This window comes from Elephas maximus, chromosome 18 (assembly GCF_024166365.1).
Source record: "Elephas maximus indicus isolate mEleMax1 chromosome 18, mEleMax1 primary haplotype, whole genome shotgun sequence".
NCBI classification, from domain to species: Eukaryota; Metazoa; Chordata; class Mammalia; order Proboscidea; family Elephantidae; genus Elephas; species Elephas maximus.
Genome location: NC_064836.1, coordinates 79,393,525 through 79,415,401, shown reverse-complemented (window position 1 = coordinate 79,415,401; position 21,877 = coordinate 79,393,525). Strand labels below are relative to the sequence as shown.

Genomic DNA, 21,877 nt, shown 5'->3' with positions numbered 1-21,877 from the left:
CAGGATATCTAGGAGTGGTGAGGGCCCTCTCAGCAGTGTGAACATGTGACTGAAATACGGAAGCTGGAAGAGACCTTAGCAGTCAATGAATGCTAACCCCACACTCAACCAGTGACTCCAATTCAATCTTTCACCATTTGTCCCTTACATCAGACTTTCTCAAAGTATGTCTAAGGACCACCCACCTGTTTAGAATCACCTACAGTACTTGTTAAAATGGAGATTCCTGGGCTTTGCCCCAGATACAGTGTATCAGGTCATCTGGGGATGGGGCCTGGAGACCTCCATTTTTAGCAAGCACTCTAAGTTGGTGTTCTCCAAGCTATAAGTCATGAAATCAATTTAGTGGATGGCATCCAAATTTTTTTTTTTTTTTTTTTTTTATAAAATAGCATGGAACAGATTGCATTTATAAAGATTAGGTAAGACTAGAAAATATTAGAAGGCAATGTTCCTAGTACTGTTTCAAGAAATTTTTGATTCAGTTTTTATATGCGGTTCAGGATAGAAAAGGTGGTTCTTACCGCAGATTCCAGCCAAAAACATTCGAGAAACAGAGCTGCTTTAAACAATTTCTACCCTCATTCTTATTTCTACTGAGTAAGTTATCAATCTTTAATTTCTCTTTCTACAAAAAAAAAAAATTATAACCTTGTCCATCTCTATAGGATCTCAGTTCTCCCACTCCTAGAGCTTCTATTTCACAACCTGACCTTCTTTCACCTAAGGGCTGTGTCTGACTACTAATCAACATTTTACAATACTTTTGATATTGTTCTCCGAGACTTCATAAGATTCTCCTCATTCTTAATAACTTTTACTTCGTATTTTGCTATCTAAAGTTATTCACTATCTAGATCCTTGAACTGACTCATGTACATTAATAAGTTTATGTTTTGGTAGATGTCACTGTTTCATCATCTATATTTAATCCTTTTATTCCCTCATTCTCCCATCTTCCTTTTACTTATATACACTCTTAGACAGGATTCTTTACTAAAAGAAGGCTTGCCTTCTTTTGCATTCCCCTCATGTAATTGGTACTTATTTCAATTTTAATCTTATCTTTTTCTTTGAAAGAAAAAAAAAATGAAAACAATCCCTAGTAATACATAAGGATTTTCGGGGTATACCTTTGCAGTTTTAAAATGAGGTACTGGCATTTCAAGGAACTGTAATTGCCTTCTAAGGGATAGTATGAATGTTGAGTGAGGCTGTACTCAAGAAGTACTTTCCTCAGGTATGACTTAAAACACAGAGATCTCTCCATCTGACCCAGTACATGACGACTGCCCTTGAGGTGCTACAAACCCACTGACTGAATTACAGCCAGAGGATCCTCAAGCCGCGAGAGTCTCCATTCAGCCTCTGGCCTCTGTCCTTCCTCATACTTTCAGAGAAGGGTTTCTAGAAAGACCACTTGCATTCAATTTTCCTGGGGTACATGATAAAAACGAAGCAGTGAAACTGCAGTGTTTTTGCTACAGTTGGGTTTGTTTTCATCTCATAGTGAAAGGAGGGAAGCTGACTGAAAATACAGGAGACACATTCTTTGCCACGCAGACAGTTTAAAAGGCGCTCTGAGAGGTACTTTTTTTTTTTTTTTTTAATAAAATGAAATGGGGTGACCTTCAAACTACAACTTCAAGAAAAGTGGCACCTGCTTAAGTTCAAATCTTAAAATATAAGTATACCACACTGGGGGTGATGCAATATACCAAAATTAATTACTAAATTTAATAATTTAGGAAATTTAAGTGTCACAATTGTAAACATTTTATGAGGCGCTAATAATAATTTCCAGAATTTCCTTTAGTACCGCAAAAAAAAAAGCATACCTTTTATGAGATTATTTTCCAAAGTTTTTAATGAGGTTGAGATGTGAAGCCCTTTATTAACTCTATTAAAGGTTTCTAGTACATGTGATCGATATTCGTAAGATCCATTTAAGAATATGATCCTTGTGTTTTCTAACTCATGCTTTTTATTAGATATAGGAAAAATGTACTTTCAGTACTTTGATGACTGAAAATTGGTAATCGTGTTTGAAATTTTACCTGAAAAATATGGCTTTATCGATACCTTAGCAGCTGAGTGAGAGTTTCACAAGTTGTGCCACCACTATTTCAAAACCTATCGTTCCTTCTTTTTCACAACAGACAAAAAACCTTAATTACAGCAAAGGCAAACCATAAGATACGTACATCCTAGCTTTCACTTAAAGCTATGCCTAAATTTAATGTCTAAACAAATTTCCTGTTTCAATGGATTAAGCATAAAGATCAGGTCTATAAGGTCAAAAGTGCTACACACTTTTCTAATTACACTAAAAGCAGAGCTATCTCACAAACTCTTTAAATCTGGAACTTTTTTTTGGAGGAGGAGGGTGTAAAGGTCAAGATGGGTTTTAAAAAGGTCTCAAAATAGCTTTTTTTTTTTTTTTAGTATCTAAGTCTCTGGTGGAAGATTCTTCCCAAAACAGCCACAATACTTCCAAACATGTAATACTAAGAAACACAGATGAACCTCCTTTTCAATAACTAGCATTAAAAGTGAAATGCAAATTAAGACCTCCATTTCAGAATTTAACAGCATATACAGAATAATACAATGTAAAGTTTGGAAACTTCGTGATGTAGAGGCAAAAACTTTTTTAACTAAATTCTTATTTTGATAATTAAGCCTCAAATCTGATAAATACACTTTAGATGCAAAGAACAGGTAATTCATCGTAAGGTTTTCAGATCGCTCTGACAAGTTTTATACTATACAAATTACCTCTCTAACTTCAAAGACCAAGAATGTTCTTGAAAATACTCTTTTTAATGAAACACTTATTTGATATCTCAAAGAAATTCAAGAGCTCATCAGATCACTTTTATTCTGGAAATTACTGGTTCCCATATTAATTTCTAAATTGGTCAAATATATTTCCATGAGGAAAGAACTAACATTAAGTTTGCTTCAGTGAACAAAGTAATGTGCCTCACATGTATAAATGTGGTATTCTATGGTAATCAGGAATGCATTCTGAATATTCTTGCCATATGTTCAAAAGTGAAAAACTTTTCTTCCAAACGAGCTCTAGAAAAATTGCAAGCACTGAAATTCACATATTTTAGTGTGCACTGACTTCATGCTTCTTTGGGTTTCACTCTTACCACTCCAACTGGCCTGTTATGTATATTTCATAAAATCTCCAATAAGACGAACAACCTAATTATCTTAAATAATGTAATATTTACATTCCATAATGACACAGAACTTATATTACAAAGATCATCTATAGTCTTAACAAATGTCAAAATATACTTTGCTACTGTATGTTGCTTGTGTTGATAGTTGATGTCAAGTTGGTTCTGACTCATGGCGACCCCAGGTGTGGAGACTACCATACAAGCTAGCCTTCAAACTCAATTCCCCATTAAGACAACACTTTGGGAATGAGAACAACATCTCAGCAAATGAGGAAACAAAACAGATAAGGTCTCTGAATTTTCTTTCATGGAAAACTGAGCTCAAGTCCCTTTTCCTTCACAAACTATAATCTCCATCTTCACTACAGTGATATTACAAAGCACCACAGGTGATTTGCACAATTTAGTACAACTAGCTTTCTTAATGTATCAGCAGCTCATAGTACCTTGAGTGTCTTTACAACAGAGGGGCAAACTTGCCAGTTGGTTCTCTGCAGTTTGGGCTCACCCCACTGTTTTAAAATACTCTAAAAACCCTCAGTTTTCATTGCGACTATTACATCTCAAAAACAAACTTTTCAAACTTTTACTGTCCCACGCATAATTCACTGATTTTTCCACCTGTGGGCCAGCCCTGTCTCTGAAAAAGGCACTTTAGACAGAATCTCAAAGTTGCTGTTCCACATATATTCAAACTGCAAAAATGTTCTTAATTTCTCCAAACACAAAACTTTGAAAAACATTATGATTAATTTTTTGCCTTGTGCACCAAGCTGGTATACCGAGAGTACCCTTCCTCACCCCCAGAGTAGCCGTCACAAAGGCAGGTTACCCAAGAAAGAGAACCTGGAAGCAAGCAATCAAACCACCGTCACTGTAATCAGAGAGGTCTTCTGTACCATCCTTCTTCCGGTTTTTAATAACCCGCTCCACTCCTAGGCTGCAATGTTTCCATAGTATTTATTGTCCAGCATTAAATTTCCTTCACCTTCAAATCTATAAGATTTCATTATCAATTAAAATATCTACTTAACACTAAGTTTTCAAATGACAATTATCTGCAGATAAACATGGAACAAACATTTAAACTTACTATCTTAAATAATAATTATAATCCATTGCTGAATGCTGAATTCCAAACACTAAGAATCATAAACTGACTTCTGCTTTGGGAAACTCAGTGAGATAAGCTTTCCGGGGTGTTGCTACCCCAATAAAGCACCTTCCTAGATGAATAAAAAGGACCCTCATGTCACTACCAAGAACCATCCAGCTTCCCTGTATGAGGAGTTTGCATACTTACGAAGGAAGGCAGACGGAAAGTACCCAGGGAGGAAGATGAACTGCAGCAAAGCCTTTGTCATATGATAGTGACCTATAAAGTATCAAATAAAGGTACATCATTAGCGTGGTAGGGCTTTACTGTAGAGTCCCCCGTCTTGTAAAATCTATGAAGGAAGAACCCTGAAATCCAGGAGTTCAGCTTCCCACCAATCTCTCCCCTCCCCATCCCCACCCCCAACACAGGAACCACGGGGCAGGAAAAGCAAAGGCCAGAGGCTGGTGGGCAGCCCAGCTGGCATTCCAGGGTGTCTCCAGCACCCTCGCTCCCTACTCCCTGGATGTACAAAGCAGAAAGTTGATCCTTTCCGCAAACGCAAAATCCACACACTGATCGGTGATCAACTTGCCCAAGTGATCGCCACCCCCAGGACAAATAGACCGGTAAACACATCGCAGGGATCCGAGGCAGCCCACGCCTCCACCGTGCCCAGGAGCCCGCGGGAAGCGGCACGGCGGTGGCAGCAGGTCCAGGGAATGCAGCCTCAACCCTGTAGACCTGGGCGGCCACAGCCGTCGCCCAAACGCCGGCCCCGGTCAGCATCCTGAGACCGGAGACGGCAACCGACTGGGGAAAACACAGTCCCCCGAGTCCCCCGCGGCAAGTGCAGGGCCACCAGGTCTGCGAGGTCGGGGTGGGGGGCCAGGAAACCGAGGAGCAGGGAGGCAGCGAGGGAGCCGAGGGAGCCCACCCCGGCTTTGTTGCTGGTCACCATCAAGTTTGCGTCTTAGTACAAAATGTCGATCTTAAAGGCTGACAAGACAGAGGCTGAAGCAGAGGGAAAAAGAGAAAGGGAATAAGAGTCCATCTTGCTTTGGGGAAGAGGGGGGAGAAGAAAACGGAGTGCGAATCCCACACTCCGGGCGTAAAAGTCTGCTAACACCTTTCCACAGCAGAGCAGCGACGAGGGGGTGTCCCCGTGCCCGCCCGAGCCGGCGGCGGTCTGGGCAGAAGACGCCTCCCTCCCCTCCTCTTCCTCCTCCTTCCCCTCCTCCTTCCTCTCCTCCTCCTCCTCCTCCTCCCGCGGGCCCCGGTGGAGATCCCGCCGCCACCGCCGCTGCCTCCGCTGCCCCCGGGAGGCGCTGCCATTCGGGGCTCGGACCGCGCGGCGCGCGTGGGGCCGGGCGCGGGGCGGCCAGGGGCGCGGGCACGTCGGCGCCGGGGACCCCGCGCCCCTGGCCGCCGAAGTCGACCGAGCCCAGGCGGCGGCGGCGGCGCGCGGGGAGGAGACGCGCGTGGGGGCTCCACGCCGCGAGTGGGCGGCCCCCGGGATGCGGAGCACGCCCGTCCCCGCGCGGGGAAAGTACCCAGAGCCCGCCGGCCGGCCGGGGCGAGGCGAGGCGGCCGGCGCTGGCGGCGCGGGGACCGGCCCTGGACGTGTGGTTAGCAGGACGGGCAATGGTTTCGAAGCCCCAGGCCGGTGACCGGCGGCCGAGGCCGAGCCCGCTGCGCCCCCTCCCCCACAGCCCGCGCCCACCTCCCCGCGGCGCCCCACCTCCAGCCCACCTCGCCAAACTTTTCCGGGAGACCCACCTGGGCGAATCCGTCCTCGGACGGCGGAGACCCCGCCGAGCCTGCCCACCGGCGGGGGACGCACGCCTCATCTTCCTCTCCACAGAAAGCAGCAGCCCACAGCTTCTCCCTCCGGCTCCCTCTGCCCCCCCACCCCGTCGTACATGTTGTGTCTCAGCTTTTTGCATCGTTTCGTTTTACCTTCCTCATTTAGCAGAAATGATCGCGGCTATTTCACACGTAAACGTGTTCTACATTCTTGGATTCAGGGTCCTTGGAAATCACAGGACCCGGGTTGGGTCTCAGTTACGTCAAGTTTCACACAAAACCCCCCCAAAAATTAAAAAATCATAATAAATTTCTGAGGGCGAGCGAGCGAGCGAGCGAGAGAGCCGAGGTGGAGGAGGAAAAGAAACCCCGAGTCTGATTTCTGTAATTTACTAGCGACCCGGATCGCAGCGAATAGCAGTGTGAGACGAGTGTGCCTCGGCGGGCCGGGGGGCCCTCCCCGAGCTGTGGACCCCATCCCCGGATAAAGGGTCTGCAAGTTTTCTGTCATCGCGGCCACGCGATGCCACAACTTACCTTCAGGAATAAGGCCTTCCTCCTGCCCTGCACCACCACCCAGCCTCGCTCTCCACCTTAAACTTATTGACACAACATAATCCCACATTCAGGCGAAATCCTGACACAGCCTCCCTCCTCCTCCCCCACCGCTCCCCGGCCCTCCCCGGCTCGCTCTCCCCTTCTCCCTCGCCCTCTTCCCCTCTCCCCCATTCTTCCTACTGGCTACTCCGGCGCTACAACAGCACTTTCTCCACTAGCCGCGCATTTGCTTAGGGGTGGGGGTGAGAGGGCACCCATCTGCGGGGCCGGAACACCCAGATCCCAACTCCGCAGCCGAACGAGCCACGGGGCTGCCGCTCCCGGCCGCCAAGGCGCACGAGACGCTCGGCACACCGCTGAGGACCGGGTCCCCGTCCCTCCGCCTGCCCCGCGCCCCGCGCCCCGGCCCCCAGGCCCCACCTCCCCGCCAGCCAGCCGAGCCGAGCCGCGACCCACGTACTTTGGCCAAGATGAAGTTTGGGGCGCCCGGGCGGCCACGACCGCCGCCGGCGTGAGGGCTCCCTGTTGTTTTCCGCCGGCCGGCCGCCCCTGCCCGCGCCCCGGCGCCCGTGCCCCTCGCGGGCGGCGCTGCTCGCCGAGAGGTGCTGGCTGCAAACGCAGCCTGGCACCGGCTGGCCTACTACTCCCCGGCCGGCCCCGGCGCCCGCCCGCCCGCAGGCGCTGCCTCCTCGCCCCCGGCCCCGACCTCCGCCGCCCAAAGTTCTGGCGGAGCCGAGGGGGACAGCGGCCGGGGCTCGGGCCGGCTGGCGGCGGCTCGGGACGCGCGGGGCTCCCGCGCCTTCCTCAAGTCCGCCCTCCCGGCTGCCGCCGCCGCCGCTGCTCTGCCGCCGAGTCCTTGGGCTGCAGCCGGCGGCTGGCGAGTCAGTGGGCAAACAGAAAGTGCGGGGAGCGCGCCCGGAGGGCCGGGTGGGGCGCTTACCTCGCGGGCGGGCCGGCCGGCCTGAGGGCGAGCGTGCGGGTCGCCCCCGGCCGCCGGTCAGGGCGCCTCTGTGGGAAAGTGGAGAGGAGCTCGCGGAGCCGCTCTGCCTGGGCTCCACTCTACACCGCTCCACACACACTACATGCAGCCCGGAGAGACTGAAAACACTCATTTTATATAAGGCAGCCCGCCATTGGCCCGCGCCTTGACAGACAGGCCGCGCAGCCAAACACAAGGCCCGTTACACCCAAACACACGCACACATACACACATTTTACAGAGACACACAAAGATCATCACATTTTCTGTTTTCTAATGTTCGGGACCTGTAGACAGTGGGAGAGGACAGGTAGAGAGGCCCAGCCGAGCGGGGTGAAGGGTGGAAGGCCTGTCTGCACCAAGTCGCAAGGCTCGAGACTGGTGTCCTTGTGACTTGAGAGGGTTGTGGTAATAAACTACAACTCTGCTGGAAATGCAATGAAGGGGGTTTTTGGGTTTTTTTTTTTTAATCGCCTTGTGGCGCCCCATGAAAAAGGCATACACTGTGTTATGATTTTACAGCCTGACCTGGCTAACAAGTGGCTAAGAAAGGATTTTATCAGCTTGGACTTTGTTTTCTTTTTTTTTTTGGTCATTGGTCACATAGGCCAAAATAGTGCAAGATAAGTTTATTAAGACTCCAGTGCATTGAGGGTGTTAACGCCACATTCGTGGGTTAATTCGGAAAAATCAGTACAACAATACACAGACACAAAGATAAACATTTTGCTGAAAGAGCCGATCTACTTTTAGTGGGTCAGGGGACTGCAATCACCTGTGTGGGCAAGAAAACAATGCTGTAAGGTAGAATAACTGATAGAAGATTGTCTGTTGAACTTTTTCCCTTCGAAATAGACTTTTTGATTCAATATATGCAAGGTTTACATTTTTCGTATTACATATACATATATATGATTTTTCCTTTACATATTTTACATCACCATATATGAATATCATATATTGATTGACTTTTGAAGATGGTGAACCCAAGGGCTATTTTTTCTGATTTTCTTTTTTTTAAGTACATCTTTGGCAGATTATATTTGACAGTGTGATATAAACAAGTCAACAGGTTGCTAGGAAAGAAAAACCAAAGCTGGAAATTGTTGTTGCTGTTGGCTCCAACTGATGGCAACCCCGTGTACCACAGAACGAAACATTGCCCAGTCCTGTACGGTCCTCAAGATCCCTGGCATGCTGAATCCATTGTTGTGGCCACTGTGTATTTTGAGTGCCTTCCAACCTAGAGGCTTATCTTCCAGCACTATATTGGACAGTATTCTGTTGTAATCCATGGGGTTTTCATTAGCTGATTTTCAGAAGTAGATCGCTAGGCCTTTCTTCTTTGTCTTAGTATGGAAGCCAAAACCCGTCCAACATGGGTGACCCTACTGGTATTTGAAATACCGGTGGCATAGCTTCCAGCATTGCAGCAACACTCAAGCCATCACAGTAGGACAGACTGACAGGTGGTAAGAAAACTAACAAATAAAACAAACCCGTTGCCATTGAGTAGTGACCCTATAAGACCTCTTAGGGTTTCCAAGGAACAGCTGGTGGATTTGAACTTCCGACCCTTTTGTTAGCAGCTAACCTCTTAACAACTGCGCCACCAGGGCTCCCCGGTGACCCTATAAGACAAACAACCAACCAAAAAAAAAGAAACCATTACCTTGGAGTCGATTCTGACTCATAGTGACCCTATAGGACAGAGTAGAACTGCCCCCACAGGATTTTCAAGGAGTGGCTGGTGAATTTGAACTGCCAACCTTTTGGTTAGCAGTCAAACGCTTAACTGCTGCACCACCAGGACCCCAGCGATCTAATAGGGTGATATAAGTCCTAGCCCCAACTCTTTAACTAACTAGTTAAGCAACTTTGAGCAACTTATTTTTCCTCTTCAATGCTAAGTTTGCTTTCGTGTTTTGGTTTTTGGCTTAAGATTAAAATAAGAAGCTTCTCACAGGTTCCCTTCATGAAATGTTTATTGAGCACCTACTATGCACCGGGCATTATCCTGGGCCCTAGATGTTTTCTTTAGGTTCCTTCTGGTTTAAGAGTCTGTGAACTATTCCTAAATACAAATATTTTGAAAAATTAAATAAACAGTACAATTTTATGGCCTAAATGCAAAGCTTTAAGACATAAAGGAAAGCCAAATTAAGACCAAAAAAAAAAAAATCCAAACCAAACCCATTGCCGTTGAGTCAATTCCAACTCATAGCAACCCTATAGGACAGAATAGAACTGCCCCATAGGGTTTCCAAGGAGTGCCTGGTGGATTCAAACTACCAACCTTTTGGTTAGCAGCCATAGCACTTAACCATTATGCCACCAAGATTTCCAAATTAAATTAATTTAATTTAAATTCCCATTTATTTTTTCGGTGAAATTTTAAGGTTTTTCTTTCACATCCATAAAGTTATCAAATGAGTGTGTATGTGAAGAGAGTAGGAAATAGAAAAAGATAAACAGAAAAATTAAGTTAACAGAGTTTAGAAAACAAATAGCAGTATTTAGAAATATGATGTTTCATTTGTTTTTTTAAAGGAAAATAGTTTTTAAGAGGGAAAAGAATATAAAAATCATAACTTTTTAACTGAAATGTTAAAAGTAACACAGTGCTAATGACATCCTGTGTTCAGCCAACAGAAGCAGCAAATGGTACTCTATCTACACTGTGCTGCCATGAGGTCGACACTAAGTGTTGTCATCTCTAGTCTACCCATAGGGGAATGAGGCGAGGAGAAATTATATAACCTGTGCGGTATTACACAGAATGCCAGTGAAGAGGGGGATTTAAACCTAGAACTCTTAACATCCAGTACAGGTTTTGAGCAACTTTGTAGTCCTTGTTTCCAAATGACAAACTACAGGAACAAAAGGGAGATGGGGTGGGGAGGGTGGACAGAAAAACTTCCTAAGCATTTCACCGTGTAGTTTTTTGAGGAAAAAAAAAACAGTTGATACATTGAATTGCCAAGCAAAGTATGAATTGTTTACTAGTATATTTATTTTTGAAACTCTGGTGCTATACTGGTTAAGAGCTATGGCTGCTAATCAAAAGGTCGGAGTTCGAATCCACCAGGTGCTCCTTGGAAACTCTATGGGGCAGTACTACCCTGTCCTATAGGGTTGCTATGAGTCGGAATCGACTTGGCGGCAACAGATATGGTTTTTTGGTTTTTTTTTTTGATATTTATTTTATGAAAAATATAAAAGACCAGTTCATTCTCCACTCCTAACCTCTAAACCCAACCATAGGAAAAAATCCTTTATTTCTTGTACGGTCACTAAAATTTACCAATGTATGTTTTTACATGTACATTAAAAATATGTGCCGCTGTGTGAATATACTATTCATTATTATTAAGTATAAACTCATGAAAACAAAAAATAAAGTAAGCGTTCTGATATTTTCTCTCCACACCCTAGGATTTTGCACTCCTGTTTGGAGACCACTGACTTAGTGCCAGGCACTGACCTACCAGGACTGAGCTAGACAGAAGGGCGGGTAGGGCTCTTGCCCACAGGTGAAGGTGAAGGAGAATGTAAGGAAGTGCGTAACGATCACTCCTTGCAAGTCATTACTGCTACTGAAAAACTGGTGGTCCAGGGAGCCTTTAGATTGGGAGAATTGACACACTTTTTTAAACAGCAAAAAAAAATCCAAAACCAAACCCCTTACCGTTGAATCAGTTCTGACTCATAACAACCCTATAGGACAGAGTAGAACTGTCCCATAGGGTTTCCAAAGCTGTAATCTTTACCTAAGCAGACTGCCATATCTTGCTGCCACAGGGCAGCTGGTGGCTTCGAACTGCTGACCTTTTGGTTAGCCCCTGAGCACTTAACCATTGTGCCACCAGGGCTCTTTTTTTTTTTTTTTTAAACACCTGCTCAGTATTGGTGGTCTGTGAGGCATCATGTTTCAGTATAAGCAATTATCCAGTATACTTTTGCAGAACATTTACTATGAGACTTCTATGTGCTATGCATTATGCAGGCTAGGTGCTGGAAAAGGAAAAGTGCCTGCTCCTAAGGGAAACGATGGTTAAAATTCCAGGTCCTGTGTGAGAGATAGGGCCTCGCCGCGAAGTAAGGAAGGGAGGTTTAGAACTAATTTAACGCAGCGTTTTGGAGTTTAGAAAGTACTTTTTGGATTTGTTATTCACTCATTTAAGAATAAAGATCAAGAAATTTCAAGTACCAGCAATGCTCGAAAATTAAAAATATGATCAGAGCAAATCAAAGCTTTAGTAAAGTTTATTCAATTTTTTATGATGTGAGGTTATAAAAATAAATAACAACCGTTGGTTACCTGTGTAAAATGGCATTAGAAAGGTTTCGCCCTTTTCCTTTCTCATTTTCACAAGTGGTTTTCGGTCACAGGTTAAGCTCACTTGGTTAGCATATTTTTCTTGGCCTTGATTGTCCATTTTATTAATTTTATTTTATAAGAGTCCTTTGTTGTAAGATACATAAAATAATTTTGGAAATGTAAATTTGAATGTGTGCATGTGTCAATGTATATACACAGGTGTGTATATTGTTTAAATATACATCTATAATAATATTATTTTATTATTTATACATTACTTCTTTATACAGTCCTAACTCGAATTCTCATTTCACCACTTCCTAGTGGTGTGACCTTAGAAAAATTCCTTAATCTCTCTAAGACACAGTTTCCATATTTGTAAAATAAGGACAGTAAGAGTAATCATAAATTAAACTGTATAAAATGCCTAGGCCTGGAGCATACCAAACACTCAATAAATATTATTTTCACTTATCTTTCACATACGCAAACCAGCGATAGCTGCTTTAGAGAAAGATTTTTAAGACTTAACTATTTTATTACGGGGCATTTATGAAACCCATTGTGACTTCCTTGCCTAGTATTTACAACTTACCAATGCTGCATCTGTACATATCCAAGGGGTGTCAGCCTGATCTCAGGGTAAAGCAAGCATCCTATTGGGTGGGCATTGCAAGCACCTAAAAAAGCAAACTTGTAAGAAACACCCTGAAACAAACCTTGCCTTGTCCATTGAAACTCTAGATAGTTGCAGGGATGAAGGTCTGCCTTACATAACACTTTGTGACTTATACTTGACCTGGATGGTCTTTGCCTTTTTTTTTTTTTTTCCTCCTATAAAAGAAAAATAGGGAAAATAATACCTCTCTTCTCAGAGTCAATGGACTCAGAAAGTTGGACTACTTCTCAGCCTCTGTGTGAAAAATTCAGAATCTTGAAGGGAACCAGCTTTTACTGGGTTTCAGCAGAGTTGGGAATAAGAAAGAAAGACAAGATTACCCTGATTTGCTAAGGAGATACTAGGCGAAGCATCTTGGGAATTCCCACCCTCCTGTGACCTTCTGTTGCATTTTATCTGTATTATTCTTAAGGCATTCCCATACTTTGCTAGTATTACATTATCTGTGTATCGACAGAGATCTCTGATAGCAAAAACCGTGAGGAAAATGATGTTCTTCATCTTTTTGTTTTCCAACCCTGCCTCGAACAGTAACTTGCAAGTTGCCTGACATACAACAGTAAGTCAACATTAGTTTGTGAAACAAATGAACAAAATAAGCAAAAAAAAAAAAAAAAAAAAGCACTATAAATTCTAAGAAAGAGCAAAGCGAATCCAGGGATGAGAGATGCCAGAGAAGGTTGGGGGTCTGCTAGATGGTAAACATGACTTACATTATAGTCATCATGGGTTATGCTGGCATAGTGTTTTAATTTTCTAAAGTATTTTTACATCTGAGATATCCTAGCATACACACTAAAATCCCCATGAGGTGGATAAGACAGACAGGAAGACATTCTTTTTAAGAGAAAATTGAAATGGGGAAAGGTTAAATGATTCCCGCAGTACCGTACAGCTGGTGGCAGAGCTGGGCCAGTACTAAGTTTCTAGATCCTCGTTCTGCAAGCTTTCTGTCTTTTTGGGGGGGAGGGGAGGAGTTCCTAGGGAGTCACTTAAGTATCACACCATAAAAGTGAGTCTGTAAATGGACAATGATCTTACACTAATGGGTGTGATCATTCAATCCGTAGCCTTTAGCACTAGCAGGAATGTCCTGCTAGCCACCATTCCATCAGAAGCTTCGACAACATCCTCAGCACAACTAGGTCCTGGGGACACCCTTCTCCCAAGATGGTCAGTGTCATCTTCTGACAGTGTTGGCCACGACAAAGTTCTTCCCAATATTTAATATCATTTTTCTCCTTTTAAGTTTTAACCATGCTTCCTTATTCTGTCTCTTTGGGACCACAGAGAACAGCCTAATCCCTCTTCCATGTGGCACCTGAAGTAAGTGAAAACAGCTCCCATGACCGCTCCTTCCTCGAGTTGTGCCTTTTCTAGCCTGAAGAGCCCCAGTTCCTTAAAACATTCTTCCTGGAATGAGATTCTAGATCTCCTGTCAAATCCTGACCGTTGTCCTCTGAGGGAGCTGAAATGTGTTGGTGTGCTTCTTTACGTGTGCTTTCCAGAGCAGGTGGGGCTGGGGCAGTGTGCAGCACAGCAGGACCATGGCTGCCTCGCCTTCGATACAATACTTCTGTTAGTGCACTCTGTGATTTGCCTTTCTGGCAGCCATATCACTGTGCTCTCTGCTATTGTGCTTACTCCCCCCACCACCCAAAATTTTTTTTTCAAATATAGGCTATTAAGCCCTGTCTCCTCCATTCTATATTATATCATTTATTTAGGGAAACTGAGGCATATGCCTTTATAACCTGGTATTGTGTAGTGGTTAAGGGCCCAGGCTCTGGAGTTACGTCAACATGGATTAGTAACTTGTCTGCCGCACTTAATAATTTTGTGAACCTGGACAAATCATATGATTGCTCTTTGCTTCAATTTCGCATGTATAAAGGGGATGATAATATGTGTTGTATACAGTTATTGTAATGATTAAATACAATATGCAAAATACCCAATACAGTGCTTATTATATAAGCAGTCAATAAATAGTAGTTATTATTATTTTCTTTAGCTGATTTTTTTATATTATTATTTTCTTTAGCTGATGAGATTCAGCCCAAAATTACATTTTGCCAAGATCTTTTTTATGCTGATTATTTCATTCAGCACATTTGCTATTGCTCTCACCGTCCCTCATTCATTCACAAGTTTGATGCCTTCTTTGCATTTTTCCAAGTCATTATTGAAAGCATTGTCCAAGGCAGAACCCAGAGCACACACCTCCCAGTAGGTTAACATTGATCCGTTCATTAGCACCCCTGTGACCACAATTGTTAAGCCTATCATAACCAAAAAAACCAAACCTACTGCAATTGAGTTGACTCCGACTCATAGCGACCCTATAGGACAGAGTAGAACTGCCCCATAGAGTTTCCAAGGAGCGCCTAGCGGATTTGAACTGCCAACCTCTTGGTTAACAGCTGTAGCGCTTAACCACTATGCCACCAGGGTTTCCAACCCTATCATAGGTCCACCTAATTTCACTCAAATTTCTATTATTTAAACCCAAAGAAATTTATACAGAATAATTTCCTGTAGCAATCACCTAGGAGCTTATTACTGTTTAACATGTTACTATATAGCCTCAGATTTCCTTATAAGAAATAAAACACTGCAGATACAGTTGAAGTCCCCTCCCCTGGTCCAATCCCCCTCTAGTTCTCCTCAAAGGTAACCATCATTTTGTCATTTCACTCCCATCCCAGCCATACTTTTTGCCATCCACTCATGAAAATACCCTGAGACTTTATCAGCTGGCTAATGAAATTTGCACTCACTGATGGCTTCAAAGACAGTTCTTTGGTGAGCAGTGTAAACCAACTCTGATGAATTAAAACAAAAACAGGAAATTATGGGGGAATACGGGGTCGCTTAGAAATAAAAGCTGGAGAGCCAGATCTCAGAAAGCCCAGGAACCTTGTCAACTCCAGGGATCAAGATTACTTTGTTGTTGTTGTTAGGTGCCATCGAGTTGGTTCCAACTCATGGCAACCATATGCACAACAGAATGAAATACTGCCCAGTCCTCTTCCATCCTCACAATTGTTGCTATACTTGAGCCCATTGTTACAGCCCCTGTGTCAATTCATTTCGTAGAGGATTGTCTTCTTTTTCGCTGATCCTCTACCAAGCATGATGTCCTTCTCCAGGGACTGATCCCTCCTGATAACACGTCCAAAGTGTGTGAGACATAGTCTCTCCATCCTTGCTTCTAAGGAGCATTCTGATTTTACTTCTTCCAAGACAGATTTGTTCATTCTTTTGGCAGTCCATGGTATATTCAATATTCTTCGCCAAGACCACAATTCAAAAGCATCGATTCTTCTTCGGTCTTCCTTATTCATTGTCCAGCTTTCACATGCATATGATGGGATTGGAAAAACCATGGCTTGGGTCAGGTGCGCCTTAGTTCTCAAGGTGACATCTTTGCTTTTCAACGCTTTAAAGGGGTCTTTTGCAGCTGATTTGCCCAATGCAATAAGTCCCTTGATTTCTTGGCTGCTACATCCATGGGTGTTTATTGTGTATCCAATCACTTTAGGTTGGAATAATCTTATTAGGATTTGAAAAGAGGAAAATATCCTAATTAGGAAAAGAATTTGGGAAAATTCATTTACTTATTAGGATGAATTTTCCCAAATCCTTTTCCATCCTTTCTTCACACCACTGAAAGGAGTGGAATGGAAGATTCTAATTTCTGTGCTCATTCTCTGGCCAGGGGAGAAGAGGGTGCTTAGCTTGACCCTCCCACGGAGACTGCATGGTTACCTGGTGTGGGGAGAAGGGAGCAGGCAGAGGAGGCAGGGGTAGAGTCAGGACAGAAACATTTGGGCACATGTGATGTATTGGTAACATTCCAGATCTTGGGGGATTCACAGGTGCTCATTTTATTATTATGCCATATAACTTACGTAAATATTATTCTTTTGCATGTATCAAATATATTTTTAAAATAAAAATAAACTTTGAGGGAAAAACAAACATTGCATCAAAAAAAGGCTTTTGGTTTCCCAAAGTAAAATTGAAATGCCACTAAGAGAAGAAGGCAAATAGGTATTGGGCAGGTGAAAACAAGAGATCTGTAAAAGCCACAATGCAGCTGAGCCATTAGTTTATTAACCTTGTTACAAAAGAAAAATAAGATTGGGCTAGTCTTAGTGACCCCATGCTGGCTTCTAGCCATTACTTTGTCCTTTTTCTGAGAACCTACAGAACTTCCCTCACTTGTGTATCTTAGGCAGATTTCATTTGGTTTCAAGGACCATAAAGCCTCTCAGATAAGCTTAAGAAAAAAGAGAAATTAATTATATGAATATGAAGGTCTCTCACGAAACTCAAGGGCATCAAGAGAAAAACGGGCCTCATTAGGGCACAGAAACAGGAGCACATCACCTTCATCGCCGCCATCATGACGGGGTGAGGGCCAAGGGTGGATTCACGCGCAATGAAAGGCTACTCTTCCAGTGTTCGAAGGCAGAAATGGCCTAAAAGAGTATGAGGATGGAATATACTGGGTATTTTACTATATAGCACTTTTTAGAATCTTTTCTAAGCTCAATGTCTAACTTACTAGTCTATATTTGCAGAATCTACCTTTTTCCGCCAATCCCAAGAAATTGATCTAGAGTTATTCAAAATGTTTATAAGACTTTATCAAACCAGATTTTATCAAAAGGCTTATAGCATGCCCTCAGGCCCCCATATATTCAGAAGGGGCATTTCAATTCTGAGTGAAGTAAAGGAGAAAGAGGCACCCGATAATATTTGCCGGGGGCGGGGGGGGGATTAAAAAAAAAAAAAAACAAGCTCTAGGGGCCACTAAGTTTCATGGGTCACTGTCATGGATTGAATTGTATCCCCCCAAAATATGTGTCAACTTGGCTAAGCCATGATTCCTGGTATTGTGTGACTGTCCACCATTTTGTCATCTGATGTGATTTCCGTATGTGTTGTAAATCCTACCTCTATGTTGTTAATGAAGCAGGACTCAATCTACCAGATTAGCTTGTGTCTTAAGTCAATCTCTTTTGCGATATAAAAGAAAGAAGCAAGCAGAGAACTGGGAGACCTCATACCTCCAAGAAAGCAGTGCCAGAAGAAGAGCGCGTCCTTTGGACCTGAGGTCCCTGTGTAAGAAGCTCCTAGACTAGGAGAAAATTGATGACAGGGAGACCTTTTCCCAGAACCGACAGAAAAAGGAAGCACTTCCCTGGAACTGGCACCCTGAATTCAGACTTGTAGCCTCCTAGACTGTGAGAAAATAAATTTCTTTTTTGTTAAAGCCATCTGCTTGTGGTATTTCTGTTATAGCAGCACTAGATGACTAAGACTGTCATTCACTCATTAATTCATCCCACCACATTTATTGAGTTACTTCTCTGTGCCAGGTACTATGCTAAGTGCAAGAGATTCCAAACAGGGGTGGTTCCTGTGCTAATGGAGTGTATGGTCTAAGAGTAGAGACAGATGTAATATCAATGTAACACAAAGTGTTCCCCGGGATCAGGGAGGAAGGCAATGCAAGCCAGTGTGTAAGACTGGAGATATCTAAACGTGAAGAAGCAAGTGGGCATCCCAGCACCGGAGGATGCTAAAGCTTTAGCCGTTTTAAAGAATAAGGAGGTTTACTTCAGTGGGCTAAGGAAAAAGGCTGAATTATGGCATCTTTAGAGTCTTTTTTTTTTTTTAGAGTCTTAGGTTGGTTTTACATTCTAAGTAAAAGAAAATACCTTTTTGGGACACGTCCTTTTTATGATTTTTGTGGTCAGTATTACTCTTTTAAGGAGCCTGCATGGCGCAAGTGGTTTGCGATCACCTGCTAACCTAAAGGCTGGGAGTTCAAACCCACCCAGTGGCTCTGCAGAAGAAAGGCCTGATAAGGTGCTTTTGTAAAGATTACAGCCAAGAAACCCCTGTGGAGAAGTTCCACTCTGTAACACATGGGGTTTCCACAGGTTGGAATCGTCTCGATGGCAGTGGGTTTTGGTTTAACAGTCTTTTTAAACCCTTGGCCTTGTTTGCAGTGGTGTGGAATTAGGAGGGATGATTTTGCTTGCCTCAGAAATTTCAGTAAATGGCTAAATGTACCGAATATTCATCAAAAAAAAAAAAGTTTCAGTATTAGCGGTTGTCAGAATGTCCATCAGGAAGTACCACGCAGTGCAGAGCTCAGGTGGCAGCTACACTGAACAAAAAGCTTAAAAGTTTACTTGCTGTCAACAGAATGACTATTTTCAGAGTTAAAGCATGTCTGGTAAGAATGACAAACACTGGGTATCGATGTGAATTTTCGTTTTTATTTATATTTTGGAGAGGCATAATTACATTTTGGTTTTATGTCATTTCTTATGGGATAGCCCTGTGCTTCTGCTGGGATTATGCTATGCGATGCGTATCGATATTTGCTTTATCTGTGCATGTTCCTGGGGTGGATATGAACCAAGGCTCCCAGTGGAGGCAAAATTGCTTAGAACTTAAGAGCTGGTGCAGCTAGAGGCAGGAAGACCTGGATTCAAATCCAGCCTCTGCTGTTTCCTAGCTGTGTGACCTTAGACAAGCTTTTTAACTCTGCCAAGCTCAGGCCTCAGTTTCCTAGACAGTGAAGTGGGGATTATGATGGTTCCTTTTTACCATTATGGTGGTTGTTGTGAGAATTAAACAGGATTAAAAAGTCCTGGCACTCATTAAATAGTAACTCTTATTTTAAGTGGCTTATAAAAAAAAAAAAAATTTTTTTTTTTTTTATGATATAGGGTAGTGTTTAGTGCCCATTAATATGGAGTTCTGGAAGATAAATAGCAATTTTATCTTCCGAGGAAGATAACTAAAATGCTCGAGAGATTTGGAGAGGGTCACTGAAGAATGCTAAAATTTAATATGATGGGACAATTGTTACAATGGAAGGAAAGAACTGAATATTTCCCTCTGTTTTCTTTCCAAAAGACAGTGGTGTTCACAATTATTTAGGTAAGATTGGAGAATTCCAGAATATTGATTCACTTATGACTTCATTCATTTAGCTTTCTTATTATGCATCCATACTAGAGCAAGAACTCAGTTTTAGCTTCAAGTCACTGTTACACCCTTAGCGATCTGCTATCTTCTGATAGCATTTTTCAAAGTGAGGCTCATCAAAATCAGCCAGGTGACTTCTTCAAAAATCAGATTTCTGGCCCTTACGTGTGAATAAGTCTCTGAATTTTAAATAAACATTCCAACCCGGCTGATTTTTATGAACACTTAAGCTTAAGAAGGAACCCTGGTGGCACAGCAGTTAAGCTCTAGGCTGGTAACTGAAAGGTCAGCGCTTGGAACCCACCAGCCACCCCTCAGGAAAAAGATGTGACAGTCTGTTTAGGTAAAGATTACAACCTTGGAAACCCTAAGGGGCAATTCTACTCTGTCCTATAGGGTCGATATGAGTCTGAATTGACTTAATATTGACAGATTTTTGGATTTTAAGCTTAAAAATGACTAACCTGGAACATCTAGATCAATTGGCATGACGTAGTTTATAAAGAAAATGTTCTACATCCTACTCTGGTGAGTAATGTCTGGGATCTTAAGAGCTTGTGAGTGGCCATCTAAGATACCCCACTGGTCTCACCCTATCTGGAGCAAGGGAGAATGAAGAAAACTGAAGACACAAGGGAAAGATTAGTCCAAAGGGCTAACAGACCACAACTAACACAGCCTCCACCAGACTGAGTCCAGCAAAACTAGGTCGTGCCTGGCTACCACCACTGACTGCTCTGAGAGGGATCACAATAGAGGGTCCTGGAAAGAGCTGGAGAAAAACGTAGAACAAAATTCTAACTCACACACACAAAAAACAGACTTTTTTGAGATTCAACCTTCAGCCAAAGATTAGACAGGCCCACAAAACAAAATAAGACTCAATGGACACACCAGCCCATGGGCAAGGACCAGAAGGCAGGAGCAGACAGAAAAGCTGGTAATGGGGAAACTAAGGTCAAGAAGGGGAGAGTATTGAATGTTGTGGGGTTGGCAACTAATGTCACAAAACAATAGGTATATTAATTGTTTAATGAGAAGCTACTTGCTCTGTAAACCTTCATCTAAAGTACAGTTATATATATTATATTATAAAAAGAATGAATAACCATCCAGTTGCCATCCAGCTGTTTCCAAATCATGGTAACCCCATGTATATCAGAGTAGAACTGAGCTCCATGGAGTTCTCAATGGCTAATTTACTTTTCGGAAGTAAATCACCAATCATTTCTTCCTAAGTGCCTCTGGGCGGACATGAACCTCCAACCTTTTGGTTTGAAGCTAAGCACGTTAACTCTTTGCACTACCCAGGGACTCCACAAATGACCAGACCACACAAATAACGGTGTTTCACATATAAGCTATACTCCTGACGCTCTGTCAGTTGTGCTTAACTTAAATACTAATTTATGTGAAAGTTACGCACCCTAACACCCTCACAGGACATAAAACTTGGTCTGATGTTCTTTTTGCCTTAACAACCATTTCCAAATCACCTGATTAATGATTATTTATTTTCTTTTTAGTCTTCAGAAACAAGTGCCTTTCCCTGCTTGTGGTAAGAGCTAAACTGTGACTTTATCCTTGTTTCTGAACAGTACAGCTGGGATGGGGCAGAAGTAAACAGATGTATGATCGGGTTGCACAGAGAACCCCTGGTTTATACAAACCTCTCCATGGTTGAACATGTTAAAGCTGGCTTTTCTCTCCTCAGTCCCTGTCTCCCTAAAGTCATACATCCCTGACCCTTTCTGGCCTGATCATTTTTCCAGACCCATTTTGATCATGTCAGCCAGAGAGCTGTGATTACTATCTATTGCTGCATGTAGAAATTTGTTAACTATAAAGGTGGTAAAACATATTTCCATGTTCCAGTTTGTAAATAAGAAATACATGTGTAGGCATTCCAATGTGGAGTAAGGGGAAAAGAGAGTGAAAGATGGCTATGAAGCCCTGAAAGAAGTCTCTACGCTTACGTCGCTTGACCTGAGTGGTTACAGCAAAGAGACAGGTGAGCCACAGAGGCCAGTGTGATGCTCGTTCCCCCTAGTATGTTGAATCTTTGAGTACCTAACTTGCTGAGTGTTTTTCTACTGCCCAGGAGACATGACAGACTTTGAAATTTGAAGTTCCATGGTTTGGGGGATTGATTGGCAGGTAAGGAAATGCTAATACACTTTTGGTTAAAATTTTTAGGAGAGCCTTCTGGCTTTGATGTGTGGTA

General features: G+C 43.1%; 1 protein-coding gene across 6 annotated transcripts in view; it reads right to left on the bottom strand.

Annotated features, from left to right (window-relative positions):
* Positions 1 to 7,735, bottom strand: part of BBX (BBX high mobility group box domain containing) — a 294,477-nt gene extending 286,742 nt beyond the window's left edge. For 5 of the 6 annotated variants that reach the window (XM_049858245.1, XM_049858248.1, XM_049858249.1 and 2 more), the window contains exons 1-2: positions 7,598 to 7,735; positions 4,501 to 4,572 (exon numbers count right to left, since the gene is read on the bottom strand). The gene's annotated coding sequence lies outside the window, so the exon portion shown is untranslated. Of the gene's footprint in view, positions 1 to 4,500; positions 4,573 to 6,636; positions 6,656 to 7,597 lie in introns of those variants that run through there. The other variant, XM_049858247.1, reaches the window with a different exon arrangement.
* Positions 7,736 to 21,877: the final 14,142 nt, after the last annotated feature.